Source organism: Phalangium opilio, unplaced genomic scaffold (genome assembly GCF_054372755.1).
Source record: "Phalangium opilio isolate 3A_F unplaced genomic scaffold, DU_Popi_V2 ptg000217l_1, whole genome shotgun sequence".
Taxonomy (NCBI): Eukaryota; Metazoa; Arthropoda; class Arachnida; order Opiliones; family Phalangiidae; genus Phalangium; species Phalangium opilio.
In genome coordinates, this window is record NW_028324218.1 from 7,308,426 (window position 1) to 7,328,952 (window position 20,527).

The following is a 20,527-nucleotide window of genomic DNA, read 5'->3' on the forward strand; positions in this document are numbered from 1 at the left end:
TAAACAGTACACATAGTGTTTATGATACGTTTGGCATAAATTAAGGGGTATGATCATAGGGAAATCAATTTTGAGCCGAAAATGTATGACTTCTATCTCCATTTTGTTTGCCACAAGGGACACTGTTTTCGAGTTATGATTTGATGAGTGTTTTAGGGATGAACCCTTAATTAAATTAGCCCCAATCATTGACTTTTAGTTTCTTAATTAAACTTAAGGCTACGTAAGTAAAATACTCAAGTCTTAAAGGCCGACTTCCATCGAAAAGAGTTGTAGCGAACTGAAAACCGAGCATCGAGACTAACAATGGAGTAGCGACCGTGGCGATTTTCGAATCCCCGCTGGGGTAAAAGATGGAAGGGTTCTAGCTAACTGAAAGCCGTGCAATGTGGTTCTAGCTAACTGAAAGCCGTGCAATGTGGTTCTAGCGAATTGAAGATACACAATAGAGAATTTCCTACAGGGGAAAGCAAAAATTTGAGAGGAAATACATTTAAAAGGATTTCTATTTTTCATCTTCAGTTCGCTAGAACCACATTGCACGACTTTCAGTTAGCGAGAATCCTTCCAGCTTTTGACCCAGCGGGGATTCGAAAATTGGCACGGTCGCTTCATTGTTAGTCTCGATGCTCGGTTTTCAGTTCGCTAGAACCCTTTTCGCTGAAAGTCGGCCTTTAACTTGAAAACAATGGCCAGGACGGCAAATTATCACAGAACATTTTCTAGTACTCAAAATCCCCCCAAATTTTTATGTGGTTGTTATAAAATCGGCTATTTTTAATTTTCTTAATTAATCCGCTATCATATTTCTAAAAGTTGTTATCCCATTAAACCGCAATGTTTCTCCTTGAAAACGTTTGAACCATATCTTAGTTTACGGTTGATGAATTTAAATGCAAAGTTTTCAGACAAGGATAATTTATACCTTTTACACCAGGATACCTGGCTACTTGACGGACCAAGAAGCGATACCTAGTTTACTAGGGATAAGGTATAAGATGCCTAAGTAATCGCGTGCCATAGTCCCAGTCCCCCCTTCAAAATACAAGGGGACGTAAAAGGACGGCGGGCTATTTCGCCTCTCCTCAGTCGGAAAATATGATTGTAATTTTCGTCATTCTCGTCGCGCTGACGTGAGTTTTCAAGAACCAATTTAGAGGTGGGGATTCACTCCGGACCTACGTTACGTTTGGACTGGAAATAAAGCTAGATTATAAATGTGGCGAATTTATACCTTCTCCCTAGTAAACTAGATATCGCTACTTGACGGACTAAGTTCAGACTTGCCATGTAACGTTACCTCCTGCTGTAAATTATATCAATCCTCCTTGTCTGAAAACTATGTACACTTATTCCAATTTTCAAACCTTTAGGTGAGAGTTTATCTAGGAACTGACTATTTTTAGCATTTGAGTTTCGAAAGACCAAAATTTTTCCTTTCAAGATATATCGCGCTAAGTTTGAAATTTATTCGGTCTACATTCAATTGGGAATTTCAAGATTTCTAATTCGCTTCACCTGGCCGCCTCCGCGAAACTTTTAAATTGATGCCAGTGTAAAGTTTAAAATTTTCATAAAATGTATAGGTGTAAATTTATGCCGCTAAAGTTCTAATTAATTCAGATATTTTGAAAGAAAAGAATAAGATTCGTTTTAAACATTAGTTTAAAACTTTAGTAATATATTGCGATGTGAGGTTTGGGGTTTCATTTAGAAATGATATTTGATTCTTTCGTTTGTTTAACCATTGACTAAGTAACAATTGATGATTGTTGAAATTCTGCAACGATACTTTTTATTTACTGTTTCTCAGTTTCGAAAAACACCAGTCTCATATTTCTAGAAAGGTACGGCCAATTAAATAACAAGTCGGACGTGGTTTCATGCTTACTACACATTAGGCGCGTTGCAGCGTTTTGAGGTGTTACATAGCGTAAGCTTTTGGAAAATCGCGCCAAGGCTAAGGTTGCGATACGGCCATATCGACATCTGGTGACGCTATTCACGCGGGAAAACGAATAACCTACGCAACCTAATGTGTAGTAGGCTAAAGTGTTCGTCTGCTACGAATTTAGGCAGTTTAGATTTCATATTCACCTCAGGGTTTCTAGATCATAACCAAAACTGGATTTTGTTAAAATTAAAATTTATACAAGGCTTAATTAAAAAAAGCAAATTACAGTAGCATCTGGGACTATATGTTGTCTTCACCTTATAACTGTCTAAGACCTGACTATTAAAAGTTTGGAACATGACGTTGTTAAATGCGTTCAGAGAGAAAACCGATCATATAACCGGTGTTTTCGGTACGTTCATCTGAATGCACCTTTGCAACGTTGACAAAAATCAGTAAACCCAACATCAAACAAGCTCTTTGGTACCAACAATTTTAGGAAAGTCAATATTTTTCGAAAGTAGGTTCAAGAATTTTTAGAAGCGATGAATATTTTTCGGAAATAGATTTTACAATTTGTAGCCTAGAAACAGTGAATACAAAAAAGATTATAAAATATCTCTTTGATGTAATAAGTCGTAGAAACAGTATCCTAATCTTCATAAATGAAGACAGTACAGCAGCAATGTTTTCTTTTGAACTTTACCTCAATTTCATTTCATCTCACCTAGCAATAGAAAATATCCATTCATAAGCAAATCTTGAAAGAAAGCGTTAATAAATGTAAGAAGGGTGTTGTTGAAAAGGACTATGCGAAATTCCGAGAATGCGGCGATGGAAGTGTGGAGACTAAAGCGAGACTAGACAGTCGGCGTGCTGCAAATGCATGCGCAGAGTGCGAAAGTGAATGGGGGAGTTTTGCCGCTTAAAAGCAAGACATAGTTGGGATTCCATACGGAGCCAAATTCCGCCCGTTCTACCTTCATAATAATAGCGAGATGACGGATTTGCTTCCAACGTCTCCTGACGCCCCAACCCCGAATCGCTACAGAAAGAGATTAAATTAAAATTATCGTAGTAGAAATAGTAATGCGTGGGGCTCAAACCAATATGATGATGGTTAATTTACCGATTTTTAAATATTTATTGATTGGGGGTTATTTTACTGTTATATCGGTTAATAATCGGTTGAAAATCGTTCGATATCGGTTAATAATTGGAGAAAATAGGTTTATAATCGTTCGATATCGGATAATAATCGGTAAAACTCGGATGTTAATCGTTCGATATCGGTTAATAATCGTTCGATATCGGTAAATAATCGGTTGATAACCGATATGATGATGCTTAATTTACCGATTTTTAAATATTTATCGATTGGGGGTTATTTTACTGTTATATCGGTTAATAATCGGTTGAAAATCGTTCGATATCGGTTAATAATTGGTGAAAATAGGTTGATAATCGTTCGATATCGATAATAATCGGTTGATAATCGTTCGATATCGGTAAATAATCGGTTGATAGTCGTTCGATATCGGTTAATAATCGGTTGATAATCGTTCGATATCGGTTAATAATCGGTGAAATTAGGTTGATAATCGGTGAAATTCGGTTGATAATTGTTCGATATCGGTTAATAATCGGTAAAACTCGGTTGATAATCAGTGAAACTCGGTTGATAATCGGTGAAATTCGGTTGATAATCGTTCGATATCGGTTAATAATCGGTAAAACTCGGTTAATAATCGGTAAAACTCGGTTGATAATCGTTCGATATCGGTTTTAACTTGAGTTTTAGCGCTTTAATAATTTTGTCTTGACTCTAGATGGCGTACGCATTGTATCGCGTGGTTTGTGAACATGGTGGTGAGGAAGAACAGGTTTTTAATATAACTTAAAGGAGAGGGGATAGAGTGGCACCATCCATACCTATAACGTTGCCTCTGTACCACCAATTACAACCTCGAAGCATCCTCAGCATTTAGAAGGGTTGAATCGCAAAAGACGCCTCCTCTGTCTTAAAAATAAAAGCTAGTTCTCATACAAATACAATGGTGCTACGTGGCAGCACTTATCATTCACCTACCAAATTGTAGGGGCGTAAAGGCGCAAGGAACACTGGGAGAGTTTCAGTGCCGCATTGAGCCCATCATCATTTCCACTCCATCTTACCTCATTTCTCCCTGGTCTGATTAGGCAAGTCTTGAAATTCGACCCCGTTATTTCAATTTCATTAAGTAAAATTGAAATCGTAAAATTGGCGTCCGCACCCCATTTTTATTGATTTTTAACGTTGGTACTAAACTACTTCAGATTCGTTCCAAATAGAATCTTCTATTGATAAGTAATCGCATTCCTTTAAGTACTTTATTCTAAGTATTGTATTCTTTTCATGAGATGAACTGAAACCGTAAACGTTCCTTGAGGGAAATAATAGGATCTTTATCTTCTCTATTTTTAAAAGAAAAATAGATGAAAAATAGGCCAATCGAAACGGGAGAATACCAATCACTCCTTACCGGAATTCAGGAACAAAAACACGTAAAAGACAACGGTGGTTTTGTTTTTATATTTCATTTGGGATTTTCCATGAGCTTTAAAAGTAATTTCAAAAGTGAAAAAAAGAAAAAAATCATGTTATTTAGATGTAATGGTTAAATTTTTATACCTGATCCTAAAATGCAGAGCTCTCTCCGATTTTTTATTTGTCTCTCTAGTATGATGGCCCACGCTTTATTTAAACATAGCCAAAATGGAGGAAATTTATTCTACAGGGCCGGTAGGCCCTTGTAGATATGACTTGATACCGTTTTGTAACGTTAAAGTAATATTCACCCGCTTTTGCTAATTTCCTATGGAGATTAACATGGGTTTTTCGTGATTTTTCCCCACCGATAACTTAAAAACTACAGCGAAGATACTTTTCGGAATTATCTTAAATTAACAATTAAGTATTCAGGGTGTGCTATCAGCCAGTTTGATCAAAACAATTAAGTCTAAGTATGTTAATTTTAGTTAATTACATAAGTACGGCTTTGACCATCGTGATTGGACATAATAGTCAGCTAGATCTCTTGGAAAACTCAGTGTTATTACGTATCTGTAGTGTGGTGGTTATCACGTCCGCTTCTCACGCGGAAGGTCCCAGGTTCGAGCCGTGGTAGATACATGTATTGACCATCGTGATTGGACATAAGAATTAGCTAGATCTCTTGGAAAGCTCAGTGTTATTACGTATCTGTAGTGTAGTGGTTATCACGTCCGCTTCACACGCGAAAGGTCCCAGGTTCAAACCCTGGTAGATACATGTTTTGACCATCGTGATTGGGCGCTTGAATTAGCTAGATCTCTTGGAAAACTCAGTATTACCACGTATCTATGGTGTAGTGGTTATCACGTCCGCTTCACACACGGAAAGTCCCAGGTTCGAGCCCAGGTAGATACATGTTTTAACCATCGTGATTGGACATAATAATTAGTCAGATCTCTTGGAAAACTTAGACTTACCACGTGTCTGTGGTGTAGTGGTTATAATAAACATTTAACAATTATTTCACTTCACTTGGTTTAATAATGTGACATAGGTAGCATACTTTTTCCCTACTTTTAAAACCATTAAACTAAGTAATATTAGAAGTTCAACAGATAGTCAAAAAAGATGTTAAAAGCCACTGTAAATGGTGCTTAAATGCCTAATATGTCCTTAATACTTCCAAATAATATTAGTAAATGGCGTGAATTGATCATAGAAATGGGGTTAAAGTACACCCTAAATGATGTCTTTTTTGGCACTGGAAAAAACAGCATATATGGTGTTTGAATGCACCATTATATTTTAGAGTGCAAATGTATGACGGTAAAGCAAACATAATTATTCAAAATTTAATTACATTAAGACTGAAGTAACAGATATTATATGAAAATGTCTTGGTTTGGACCAAGGCCGAAAAAACAAACGATATGTGTGAGGTTTATCAATTGACTGAAGTTTCAGATATTTTCTAGTTATTTTTATCCACTCAATCCTTAATCAATATTTAATTCAATCAACTGATTTTACTGTTAATCGATCTAGTCCCTCTAAATTAAATGAAAAAATTACATATCTACGCTTTTTCAAGAACAATTAATTTCATGATAAAATGTTTTCGGAAAATGTAATTGTTCTTGAAAAAGCGTAGATATGTAATTTTTTCATTTAATTTAGAGGGACTAGATCGATTAACAGTAAAATCAGTTGATTGAATTAAATATTGATTAAGGACTGAGTGGATAAAAATAACTAGAAAAAATTTCAATATCTGAAACTTCAGTCAATCACACACATATCGTTTGTTTTTTCGGCCTTGGTCCAAACCAAGACGTTTTTATATAATATTATTTAGTGGCCACTTTTCAAGATGGTCGATTATTAAAAGCAATTCAGATTAGATACTTGAAGATTTTCGACTCAAAATCGTCTAAAGAACAGCCTCCTAAATTTATGCCAGACTTATCAGAAAAACCCTGTATATTCATTATTTTCTTTTCTATTCGCTTTGTTCAAGATGGCCGTCGACTAAAAGTAAAAACTATTCATTATGGGTACCAGAACATGTATTTAAAATGAGAGACTTATCAGATAAACCCTGTATATTCATTATTTTCTTTTCTATTCGCCATTTTTCAAGATGGCCGTCGACTAAAAGTAAAACCTATTCATTAAGGGTACCAGAACATGTATTTAAAATGAGAGACCTATCAGAAAAACCCTGTATAATCATTATTTTATCTTTTATTCGCCATTTTTCAAGATGGCCTACGACAAAAATAAAACCTATTCAGCTAGGATACCTGAACATGTATTTAAAATTTTGCTTGATTCGGTGTAATTTTAATTACATAATTTTCTATCCGCCATTTTCCAATATGGCCATCAATTAACTATTTAAATAGAATAACCATGTTTAAATAGTGGAACTTCACTGTACTTTAGAGATGATACGGTATACATTACGTAACTAGATTGGCTAGGAATCATTCAATCTGATAGATCCAGCCAAGACCAGGCTGTAATCTTAAATTTTATTTCTTTTTTTTTCGATAAAGCCTTTGGTAGCTCGGTTTTAAACCTTTCTAATTTCGGTTATAAGTCTGGATTTCCAGACGAACCTAAGCCTTGGGAGCTTTTATTTGCCTTTTAAAGATATCGTAAGATTAAAATACATGTACCTAAAGTAAGATAAAATGAGGTATAAAATGGAAATTGAATAAGTTTCCAGAGGATCTTTTTCCTTAAATTAGAGGGATTTTTAAAAGCCCAGTTCGGTTTTAAGATTACATCTTCTCAAATTCCAAAGTGAAAATTGTTTCTTATTTAAAGTATTTTTCAGTATATTCCTTTATAAACAGTGTGGTCCAAAATGGTTTGAATTGAAAATGTAATTTCTATGATATTTTGGCCTTAAGGGACATTTTGACTCAAAATCGCCTTAAGAATATCCCCCATTAATTTCTAACAGAGCTTTCAAAAACAACCTGTGTAATACTTGCTAAGCTACCTGGCTTTGCCAAGGTATTTTAAGGGATTGGCATAATATAATATAATTTCCACTAAATGTTAACTCGTTTCTCGCTGATATTTCTATATTTCTTTAAATCGAAACCAGTGAGCACGTTTAAGAAGTAGAATCAGAAAGGAAAGGGGGAAAGTAACTATAACGGCACAGCCCGGTATCTCTCGCGCACCTACCTCGGCGCACAGCCGAGAAACCAGACGTCACGTGATCAGTTAAGAATACTGGCCGTAAACAAACGTTTCTGCGCGGAACCGGTTTTGAAAGGGGGAGGGGCTGACGGAAAATTTGGTATCTCCGAGTCACCTCCTCCTCATACGTCCTCACTGCCGAAATGTTCTGTATTGCCAAGAAGCGATATCTAGTTTATTAGGGAGAAGGTATAAATTCGCCACATTTCTAGCTTTATCTCCAGTCTAAACGTAGGTCCGGAGTTAATCCCGTCTCTAAATTACAACCGGCATCTCATTGGTTCTTGAAAACTTACGTCAGCGCGACGCGAATGACGAAAATTACAGTCATATTTTCCGACTGAGGAGAGGCGAAATAGCCCGGTCTCCTTTTACGTCCTAACTTGTATTTTGAAAGGGGGACTGGGACTATGGCGCGCGGATGTTTAGGCTACTTATAGTTTCTCTCTAGTAAACTAGATATCGCTTCTTGGTAATACCTTAGGCATTCGGACGGGTTACTGACCGGATTGTAATTTAAACTAAGGTAATTTCTGATTTGTAATTCACTTAGTTCGAATATATTGTAACGTATGTTTAACCAAGGCTTAGAATTGAAATGTTATTCGGTAAAAGTCAAAGCCTGCATGGTCTTATTCGATTGTTTCTATTTTTATTTCGTAGCAAGGCAACGTGTATTATTTTCTCGCGCCACTGGCTTTCACGTGAAAAGAGCTTTTATATGCACCAATGAATAATTTCAATATTCTTTATGGGCGGGTTATCTATTGCACATATATACGTATTTGAATATGGCCAAGAGCTTATGGGGTTAGAACTTTGTATAACATCTGATGGCTCTTTTATGCCGTTGCTCTATTTATATAAACCAGGAATACATAAAGATAACAGGAATCATTGTGTATGTAGCCATTTTCTCAACGCATCTAGGCGGATTTTGTGGGAAGACCTATAGACGAATTTTACCTCACGAACAATCTATCTCGTTAAGCCTTGCACCTTGCGTGCGCCTTCGAACTCGCGCTACTACAAAATAACCAATGAAACGACAGTTAGATAGACGCCATCAGAATTATGAGGCGTGACGAACATAGTAAGTTCTCAAGCCCGGCCCACAAAACCCGCATAGAAATAAACATGGGATAAATATGGGACACAATTATTCCAATTAGCTCTATATATTCCTGATATAAACGTATATGCAATGTTACCTCGATGTATTACGTGGGTTTTATGCGTTTGTTTGAGCGAATATTTGATGGTGAATTCAATTTTGGTTTTCAATTTATTTTACACTAAACTAGGTCCTAGGTTGATTTTTTTCTGACCACACAAGGACATCCCTTAACAACTTTTAATTAAATTTATTTTTGTGTTATTATATTTAAAGTGTTTTGTAATATACCCATGATGATCTACTTAATGCAACGGGACACCGTGGATAAAATTACGTAGGAAATTGGCTCGAGATACCTTAATCAAACAACCGTCTCTGATGTTTGCAGATGATTTTTTTCTATTTATTTTAAACTCCCTTTAACTTCTCTTTGTTTTTAATTTGCTTTAAATTAAATTTGAACTTGACGTTAAAAATACACATCAAGAATTGCTTAAAATTACACCAAAATTTAACCATACATTTTGCATTTTTCTCTCTATTAACGTTAAAACAAAAAGCGATATCTAGTTTACTAGGGAGAAGATATAAGATGCCTAAGTATTCGTGCGCCATAGTCCCAGTCCCCCTTTCAAAATACAATGGGGGACGTAAAAGGAGGCCGGGCTACTTCGCCTCTCCTCAGTCGGAAAATAGTACGTAATTTTCGTCATTCGCGTCGCGCTGACGTGAGTTTTCCAGAACAAATGAGATGTTGGCTGTAATTTAGAGGCGGGGATTAACACCGGACCTCCGTTAGGACTGGGGATAAAGCTGGAAATGTGGCGAATTTACTACATCTCCCTAGTAAACTAGATATCACTTCTTGATTAATGTTAAAAATTTCAAAGAATTTAGACCAAAACTTATTACCTAATTTTTGAGTAGACACGAAACATCTTACATTTGAGATTAAAAACAAATTTTTAGGTGTGTCTTACGCTGCACGAGTTGTATGAAATTTCTTCGTTGCATCAATTATAGTTACAAAGTAACTACACAGTACCGTGAACGGTGGAATACAAGTATATGTATACGGGAGGTCATTTTATGAAAAGGGATTTTGTATAGTCTTTGGCACGCCAAAGCGCTATTAGTTTGCTAACCTCTTTAGCGTTAAATGGTCTTTTCGTATAGTTAAATTGGAAGGAAATGGGCCTTCACAGTCTCGCTCGAGCAGTCAGTGTATCCTCACGCTGCAAGCCTTTTCTCCACACCCCATGTCAAAACTTTCAATTTTGAGCTCAGGAATCATTCTCAATTACCGAGAACGCGTTAAGTCCTTTGGCCCGGCGTTAACCTTACTCCTCCTAACCCCTATCCTTCTTATCAGCCTTTTCCTGAACTCTAAAGTTCCTGACCCTAGTGACCCCTAGTGATGATGCACTTGCTGCTGCTTACAGCTTTTATTAAAATATTGTAGCTTAGCTTAGCTTATTTTTATAAGTTCCGTTTTATATTTTTAAAGTTTGTTTATAGCAGTTTATTTATCGCCTAACACCCAGACCCAAGACTTAATTCGTAATTCGTGCTTGGAAAGTTATATAAAAATTTTAAATTATTTTGTAGACTAATTTTCAACGGATGTGTTTATGTTTATATTTATATTATTTTTAAGTGCGAGCTTACAGGGTTTGTACCAATATGGTAAACATGCTGGGAAGACTTGGAAACATTATAGACGTCAGGGGTGACGGTTTCTAACGTAGCTAGCTCCTCCCATTTAATTCAAGCAGAAAGGCTAAGAAAATGGCTGCCCGTTAAAGTATCCAAGTAGAAGATATCTATGTATTCCTTATACAATAATTGGTTTTTATAAAGAAGAACCTTATGGTCTTGCCATCTTGTTGGAATGTTGCTTCGTCTCTAAGTCATGTGACCAAGATGTATTGCAGGGTAGAATTTCTGTTTTCAAAAAATATTTAGGACCAATTCTAAGCCTTGTCCGTCAAATCTTTCGAAGGCACCATGCATATCAAGCATGAAAGACAATCTTTATAAACTAATTATAATACATATTGAACACTGATTTGTATTCATTAAATTACTTAAATTTTAAATGAATTTGAATAAATTTGCCCCAAGCCAAGCCTTATCGGTTTCGCTCGATCGTTAGCTAAAAACGTCTTAATTTTAATCAGGCTTGTTTCTCAAGCAGCCAGAGTGATCGAGTGGGCTATGCAAGAGAGAGACGTTGTGCTCTTTAGGGAGCCGCCCTGTTTCAAAAGGGTGTATATTTTTTATACGGCATCAACAAACCTGTAAACCTGTAACCTGTAGACCTGTAAACGTAGTCTAGCGAGATGACGTCAAGGGAATCATTTTCTCTAAAGCCCCTCCCCTTTTGTATAATCAACTATAATCTGCTACTACGAACTTTCTCGTTACGTCACACCCTCCTATCTCTTACCCCTACTTTGGCAACCATATTGAAAGTCGTCAGTTCAAGCCATACATTTTAGGCTACCAATATATTGACGTCACATCCCTGTAGCTCCTTCCATCTCAGTACCACTGTATTCATATTTACTTCAGCAAATCAACTAACCAAACATCATCAATCTAACTCGTGATAGGTCATTACAATTCAATCCAATCGCGAAATAAGAAACTATAACTGTAACTCAATAAATAAATTAACAAAACAGATATAAATTTATAGTCAAAATAAACGCATCGTATCAGCAATTTATAATCTGCCACAACAATACAATAAGTGCAATACAATCTGAACGAAATAAAGTTACTAGATGACAAAGAATGAATGATGTCTCCCAACCTACTTTAACCAAGAAGTCATATCTAGTTTATTAGGGAGAAGGTATAAGATGCCTGAGTATTGGCGCGATATAGTGCTGCAGTCCCCCTTTCAAAATACAAGGGGGGACGTAAAAGGAGGCCAGGCTATTTCGCCTCTCCTCAGTCGGAAAATATGACTGTAATTTTCGTCATTCGCGTCGCGCTGACGTGAGTTTTCAAGAACCAATGAGATGCTGGTTGTAATTTAGAGGCGGGGATTAACTCCGGACCTACTGTACGTTTGGACTGGAGATAAAGCTAGAAATGTGGCGCGAATGTATACCTTCTCCCTAATAAACTAGATATCACTTCTTGCTTAAACTTTATACCGCCGCATATTATGATGATGATGATGACGATGATCGTTATCTATCGAATCTATTATGTTATTAAAGGAGTCTGGTGGCAAAGTATAATATTCTCAGACTATAGCTATTAAACAAATGAAAGAGAAAAATATAATATATTTATGTAGCCTATCGGTAATTGTCCTTAATAAATCATAGCGGACGAAGCGGAAAAGAATTAAGTGTCCCCAATGACGGGAACGTGACAAAAGCATCCCTGAAATTAATCTCATCTTTATATTTATGCCACCTTTGTTAAGTTCCAATATGTATATCATAAGTTCATAAGATATTTTCACCATAAGCTTGTTAATCTCTGGTTACAAACTAGAGATTGTATTTTTGAAGTGAGTGAGTGAGGTAGGTCATAGATTCGAGGAGGTAAAGCGAGGGAGCCCTGGCGAGCTTGTAATTTTGAAGTCAGTGAGGTAGGTCATAGATTCGAGGTAAAGCGAGGGAGCCCTGCATGGTGATACGCAGCTGTCAAAGGCTTAGTTCAGACTAAATAGGACATAGATGGAAGTCCTGCAAAATTAACCACCGAGTGTAGGACTTCAATTATCGCATTACGAAGTATAGGGAGCTACCAGAGAGGTGTGGCTTAAAATGGCTGCTCCCCTTTCCACCAAAATGGTGGGAAACTCCACAAAGGGAAAGGCTAGTGGGAGAAGGCTCCTGATTGGCTAAGTGAGGGTCTGACACTTAGTAGGGGAGATTTTCACCCCTTTGCCCACTCCCTATAGGTAGTGTAATACTCATGGAACATATCTTATAAACTTGATGAATCAAACGCCAGATGGAGCCAGAGTTCACTAGTCTAGCCAACTCGCACTGACTCTTACGGTGCTTTTTGACGGACTCCTACGCCCTATAAAGTTCTCTTCACCCATGTCAATTATGGAATGGTCTATGGTCTATAGAGAGGTTTCATTTGGAATTGGAGCTGGGTCTCCATATTGGTGGGTTTAAAGCGGGAATGAAGCTGAGACCACCCAATATGAATGGCTACCAGAACAGCGGTAAGACTTTAGAGGGTGTGACGTACTACTATCCCCTCTGAAGTCTCTCTATACTGTACACGAAGAATTATCCTGGCTTTGAAAAGGTATATTTTTATAACATAACACATATCATATTGACCGGAAACAAAATTAGGTTTATACAGCTTCAATGGTATTAATCAAATTTCTACAAAACGTAATTCGAGCATAGGAAGCCAATAAGAGCCAATAAAAGATTATGGGCGACGAAAATTTCTGTCGCGTGCAGCACCTCCCCCCCCCCCCAGTTCGTTTCAATTCCCATTCTAGATGTATATATTTATTCTTTTACATATCAAAAAGGCAGTAAATCTATATGATTTGATAGTAATAAAGATACTTGGTTTTGCCTCAAGGTGTTTTCTATGGTGTCAACCAACGTAACACTACCGTTTTAAGTTATTATATTCCCTGGTCATTCTTTTCGGTCAGCTCATTCATCATATGAGCTGAGGTTCGGACGCGGGGGGGTGGTTTAAGCGATGCGGTGTTATAATTTAGTTTCGGTTCTATATATATGAGAACCGATAATTATGTATTGTATAGTACACTCTTAATAAGAGTTAATTCATTTATGACAAGACATTTGGGTGTCATTCATTTTTATTGCGCAATTGGTTTAAATTTCATCTCTGGTCTATGTGGGTAAAACATAAGTTTATGAGATATGTTCCATAAGTTTGTCACTGGTTACAAACTGGAGCTGTTCATGAAGTGAGGGAGGTAGGTCATAGATTCAAGGTAAAGTGACGTCTGTTGAGGCGCTGTTAAAGGCTTAGTACAGACTAGATAGGAAGATGGAAGTCCTACAAAATTAACACAGTGAAATCAATTCTCGCTTGTCGTTCTCGAATTAGCTCTGAGTATGTCTCTAGCATTACGAAGTGCAGTTAGATTTAATTTTAGAAGTAGGAATGGAGAACAGAGTAATGTGGGCGCTCGTCAAATACCCGGATCCCCTTCCCGGGACGGGACGGGGGTATGAAAGAAGAGGCGGGTCATAGCGACAGAGGTAAAAAGGAATTACGTATTTTTCGCCGTCCCCGTCAGCAACGTCATCGAAACGTAGTCCAAGCGAGCCAATAAGATAATATAAACTTTTTGTTACGTGTTGGAGGGAGGGGCTTTATACTGGGTGGTCTATGAGTCGGACTGAAGTAAATACCAACCGTTCTCCATTCCTACTTCTAAAATTAAATCTATCCCTGGTTATACAGGAACATATCTTATAAACTTATGATAAAATTGTTTAATATTCACGGGGAAGTGAATATATTCATGATCAGATAGTATTACTTTTATTCCTTATAGTTTTGGTTTTAGAATCACTAATATCTCCAACGTGACTGCAATTAATTATTGCCCGACACTTCTGAAAGGAAATGTAATTATATATATCCATGTTTGACGTTTAGTAGTTCTGCTTTATGTTTTGTTAAGAATACTTGATAGGCAAAGAGGATTAACAACTGAAAAGGTATAATAATCTTGCAATGCTTCTGCCGAAAAATTTCGCGCATGCGTTGTAACATCTTGTAAATAATCAGGACCAAATTTCACCATTAACTAACGCTAAGGATTGTTCACTAACAGTGTTTCCCATGTATTAATATCGCCAGCTACATGTTCCGAAATATTCCTTGATTCCCCTCTTCATTCCCCCAATTTATTGGACCAAAACGGATGTAGATATAGCGCCATCTCTAGGCAACATAAGTTGGTTTTGCGGATTTTAAAGATGGCGGCTTCTAATTTAGGCGGGATTTTAATTTGGACGTCATAGGACACGTGATATTTGGTCCAATTTTTTTATAACTTTCTGTTAGGGATTTTAGCTGCTGCTAGGGGGCGTTTGGAACATGTATACTTTATCTTTTAGGGGGAATGAACAATCCCTAACGTTAGTTAATCCATGGCCTCACCAGGCCTCCTCGAATCTATGACCTACCTCACTCACTTCAAAATTACAAGCTCCAGTTTGTAACCAGAGATTAACAAACTTATGGTGGTAACATATCTTGTGAACTTATGGCTGTGTGCTGTCATTTACGGTAGGCTTTCTTCCACCGTTAAATCTATTTATCTTTGATTGAAGGCTTTTGTTAAATTTTTATCTTCACTTTATATGCATATTCGATTGAAGTTAACAATAGCGTAAGCCATTTTAACACTACTATAACGTTTGAACAGATATTGGGTATAGAAATATACGGAGAAAATGCAACGATACGGCCATTCCTTTCTGTATTTGTATTTGTACACGCAACTTACGTGGGCGTTCAGATGGAAGCGTTGAAAAGCATGCAGCTACTCGGTTCTCTAACACTTTTGGGCTCTTTCAAGCTCTTTGCCGTAATTAATCCTTGCTTTATAACAAAGCGATTTGTAAATTCAATTCACATCCGCCGAGTTCTCACGCGCTCTAACATTTCCAAAAGCGGATCGCGCACGAGGGAAAGTCTAGTCTTCGTGTTGGGTTATTTGATTCAAATGGTTTAGGAACCAGTTCTTTTAACGAATGAAAACGAACGATTTCTCAATTATAAGTTGGGTTTAATTTGATGTTCGTTTAATTAGTAATCTTGAGATTAAACAATTTGATTTTCTTTGCTTTAGAGTTGTATTATAATCGAGAAACGTAAAGAAAACTGGACTATGAGCAGAAAATGTTCGAAATGAAGCGTCTTTGATGTAACGAAGAGGGAAAGACTCGGGGGTAAAATTTTGTCTTCCATCTTGCTTTTCGGCGCCTGCGCTGTATGTGTTTTGAGTCCAGAGAGTGCGTAGAGACGGCTATGGTCTTGTATGTCCCAATACTAAGGGTTGCCTATCCTCTTTTTACATCGAAGAGGTTTATTTTGCTGCGTAATTTCCGAATTTTCCCTGCAAAATCCAACTGGTGGTTTCATTGGCCAACGTTTTAACCAATCAAAGAAATGAACGCGAAAAGTGAGAAAGATTCACTGGTGGTCTCATTGACCAAAGTCATTGATAACCAGCCAATCAATGAACGGAACGAGTAAAGATTCAATTAACGGATGCGCAATTTCGCTTAGGGTTTTTCTTATAATGCAAAAGTACCCTGAGATTACGCATTTCGTGTTCCTCTCTATGATTGGCCAATGAAAGTACCGTTAGATTGCGCTTTTCACGTTCCTCTCTATGATTGGCCAATGAAAGTACCATGAGATTGCGCTTTTCACGTTCCTCTCTATGATTGGCCAATGAAAGTACCATGAGATTGCGCTTTTCACGTTCCTCTCTATGATTGGCCAATGAAAGTACCATGAGATTGCGCTTTTCACGTTCCTCTCTATGATTGGCCAATGAAAGTACCATGAGATTGCGCTTTTCACGTTCCTCTCTATGATTGGCCAATGAAAGTACCGTTAGATTACGCTTTTCGCGTTCCTCTCTATGATTGGCCAATGAAAGTACCGTGAGATTGCGCTTTTCGCGTTCCTCTCTATGATTGGCCAATGAAAGTACCGTTAGATTACGCTTTTCGCGTTCCTCTCTATGATTGGCCAATGAAACAGCTGGTCAGATATAAAAACACCAAGTATAATAATGGTTGAATCTTTTAGGCCTAATATAGGAAAATCATTAAAAAGTCAATACCAATTTACGTAATTAAATTTTGGTTGAGTTTTATTACCATCCAAATTCCAACAGCAAACTTATAAAACCAACCCAACTTTTTGAACCTTTCAGGCTCCCTTAATTTAACCACAGCATCGAAGAACCCTGGGAAGTACTAGCACTAGCTGCACCAGGGCGCCCCTGAGTTCCACCTGATTCAACTGGTTTAATTTCTCCTATGGGCGTCCCGAATAAATCCGTGCTCGGAGCGTGATCCGAATGAACACCAAATTTCCATCAGAGAGACTTTCATTTTAGTTTTACGCCTTTATTTCCAAACCATGATCGGGTCGTTGTGTAAAGGGCCGAGGCGTTTTTTTTTCAGCCCCAATGGAAAATAGGGGTTTTAAGAACTTTCCTTGAATTCAACGATGGTAAGGAAAGAGAGTATCGTAACTGCTCTCAGATTTACAGACAGTGTAGGATAGGAAATCTTAGGACCAGGCTATTTTGTAGGCGCTTAAATATTTTATACAGCTAACTTTAGCGAACGAAGGTGATTTTATGAGCGTGCATTTTATAACATGGCTAATAGTCTATTGTTGGCTCTAAGTAGATAACAAGTCGGCTAAGGCTGCAATTATTACTTCACTTTTATTTGCCACAAATCTCTGTTCATAGTTTTCAGGCTAAGAGAATTCGTACCATTTACACAAAGAGGCCTGGCTTCAGATGTTATGTACAGAAAGAGGCCATGCTTCAGGTGTTATATACACAAAAAGGCCAGGCTTCAGGCGTTATATTTACAAAGGGCCAGGTTTCAGATGTTATATACTCCACTAATTTAAGTGGTGTATATAACACTACCTAGAAGGTACTATTTTAATAATAATGCCACAATAAATCATATTTCAATTCAATTTGTAGCACCCTAGGAGAGAAGGCACTCGGCGTTGCCCGTCAGCCCGTCGGGACATTTTTTATTACTTTTCATGCGGGAATTATTCCATAAAAAAGTTTTTAAATTTCTGGCCGCCATTTAAAAAGATGGCAACAAATCGAACCCGAGAGACCATTCAGCCCGTCTATAGGTTAAAGGAAACCAGTGTACTAAATATCTGTGAAATCGGTTGAAACGCGCGGACTTTGTTGCATAGAGAAGATTTTTTTACATTTCTGGGCGCCATTTTTTAAGATGGCAGCGGATTGGAAAAATCTTTCTTAGTTCGCGCCTGCTACTTATGAGTAACGTTCCTGCAAATTTTCAGCCTTCTAGGGCAATCGGTTTGGGCTGGGCGTTGATTATCATTCAGTCAGTGAGGACTTTAGTTTATAATAGATATAGTTTACAAAAAAGGTATGGCCATCTCAACACTGTTAAAAAAAATGGAACTGTTTGACACCTTTAGAGGTGTTTCCTAATGCATCCCCAGCAGCACCCCAATTGGTGTTTAAAAGCACCATTCGAGTGGATGTCAATACGCACCTTTCAAAACGGTGCGAAATAATACCTTATCTGAAGGTGCTTTTTATGTCCTGTGAGGTGTTTTAATCACTTTGATTAGAGGTGTATATTAATGCCAGAAAAAGTGTTAATAAACCCTTTAAAAAAAGGTCTTTTTGAGACTAATTTGGTGTTTTTAAATTCCATTGACGTTGTAGCTTTTTAATTCTTGTTAGGTTTAAACCATCATTCTTAATAGAGGATTATAATTATACCAGAAAGGTGTCTATAGACTCTGTAAAAGGTGTTTTTTGAGATTATTTTTTTCAAAACACATGAGTTACCATAGATTAGTCTTTCAAAATAGCTGCTCAAAATATGCTGCTCAAATCCAGTGGATTAAGGGTAAACGTTTTTTCTGCTGTAAGCCTTATTCAACCGTGTAAGAATTGATATGCGTGTGAAATGATTACGTTTAACCATTACTGTATATCCTCAATAGTTCTATTTAAGGACCTCATTTACATCATTTAAATGTGTATTTAATTTTCAGCTCACTGTGAACCGTCAAGACCTCCTCAAAGACACACGAATTCAAGGAACCAATCCGAACAACGCTTACCAAAACATTTAGAAGTAACATTTAGTGAAACTAGGAAAGTTAAATTTCATGTTTACACTGTATATAAATGTAGTAAAGCTGAATTAAAAAGTAAACGCCAAATTTGATATATTAATATAAAAGATGTTCTTGGAATATTGAGATGAAACAGAGCTTTTTAGCTACAAAACTACAAAAAGAATCGTAATGCCGAAACATACTAAATATTTTCATTTAACATTCTACAATAAGAAAATGTTATGGTTTTGTAAGAGATAATTCTATTTTACTCGCTTTATATTAACTTTGATATGCGTATAGTGTTTCGATTCAGATGCAATCTTCATTACTCGTTCTATATTAACTCTCATTTGTGTCAGTACATAGAAATAAGTTTATCTTAAATAATTAAATAAATATAAATGATATTAATTTTTTTAATCGTCAGTATTTTACCTTAATTCTAGTTAAGTGGTTTTAAGAACGTTACTCTTAAAATGATTTTAAACATAGCTATTGTTGAAGTTTGACTTCTAGCGTAAACCGTTTACACAATTTTTGGAAAGTTAGGGTATATAACGCGATTGATTCACAAATGGTAGGAATAAGCGCTATTGCGTCAACCTTTGGTCGAAGCCCTGCCATTGGGAGGCTAGTCGTTTCTCGTAACTTAAGCCGTTCGCGCGTACATCTTAATCCCAACGATGATAATGGAGTAGAAGCTAATGTTTCAGATTGGCGTGTATGTGGTATACACAGATGGTGTTGTCAGAAGCCAATAAGTACAGATAAACGTGTATTTCGTATATACTATTAGAAAAACAAGTGTGGAGATTGCGTAATGAAGTAGAATTTTTACCTCTCCGAGTGACGTATGTCACGGAGAGGTTCTAATTTCGACGTGTGTGTCTGTCTGTCTGTCTGTCTGTCTGTTGTTACACCCACGTGACCGCGTTCGCAGTTTCCAAATCGGAGCAAACGTGTTCGCCATTTCCGAACTGCTTTCACAGTCACGGAAATGGCTCCTTTACTTGAGTTCTCACACCACCATCTTCTGGTCGTTGTCCATTCCACACGGACACCAGTCTGTACATACTGGCTTCTAATCACCACCATCTTCTGGTCTTTGCCCATTCCACACGGACACCAGTCTGTACATACTGGCTTCTAATCACCACCATCTTCTGGTCTTCGTCCATTCCACTTGGACACCAGTCTGTACATACTGGATTCTAATCACCACCATCTTTTGGTCTTCGTCCATCCCACATGGACACCAGTCTGTACATACTGGCTTCTAATCACCACCATCTTTTGGTCTTCGTCCATCCCACATGGACACCAGTCTGTACATACTGGCTTCTAATCACCACCATCTTTTGGTCTTCGTCCATCCCACATGGACACCAGTCTGTACACCTGGCTTCTAATCACCACCATCTTCTGGTCTTCGTCCATTCCACACGGACACCAGTCTGTACATACTGGCTTCTAATCACCACCATCTTCTGGTCTTCGTCCATTCCACTTCGACACCAGTCTGTACACCTGGCTTCTAATCACCACCATCTTCTGGTCTTCGTCCATTCCACTTGGACACCAGTCTGTACACCTGGCTTCTAATCACCACCATCTTCTGGTCTTCGTCCATTCCACTTGGACACCAGTCTGTACACCTGGCTTCTACTCCATCGTCATCGTTGGGTTTAAGACATTCGCGGCGATCAGCTAGGGTTACGAGAAACGTCTAGCCTCCCTAAGGTGGGTTGTCCACCAAAGGTTTTCGCAATTGCGGTTGTTCTTGCTTTTAGCTGTAGTTCGACACCCTTATATACTACCTATTTGAATAAGGTAATGCAACCGGAGTATGCTTCATTTCAAACGCTTATATTAGTCAGGTCTCTCAAGAATGTCT

At 37.5% G+C, this 20,527-nt stretch overlaps 1 protein-coding gene and 2 non-coding genes across 3 annotated transcripts in view; all 3 read left to right on the top strand.

Moving 5' to 3' along the window:
* LOC149616003 (TWiK family of potassium channels protein 7-like) overlaps positions 1-20,527 on the top strand; it is a 282,602-nt gene that overhangs the window by 95,883 nt on the left and 166,192 nt on the right. The gene's annotated exons all lie outside the window — the stretch shown is intronic.
* On the top strand, positions 5,132-5,204 carry TRNAV-CAC (transfer RNA valine (anticodon CAC)). Its single transcript has one exon. It is a non-coding gene; the product is annotated as a tRNA-Val (tRNA).
* Positions 5,270-5,342, top strand: TRNAV-CAC (transfer RNA valine (anticodon CAC)). The gene has a single exon. It is a non-coding gene; the product is annotated as a tRNA-Val (tRNA).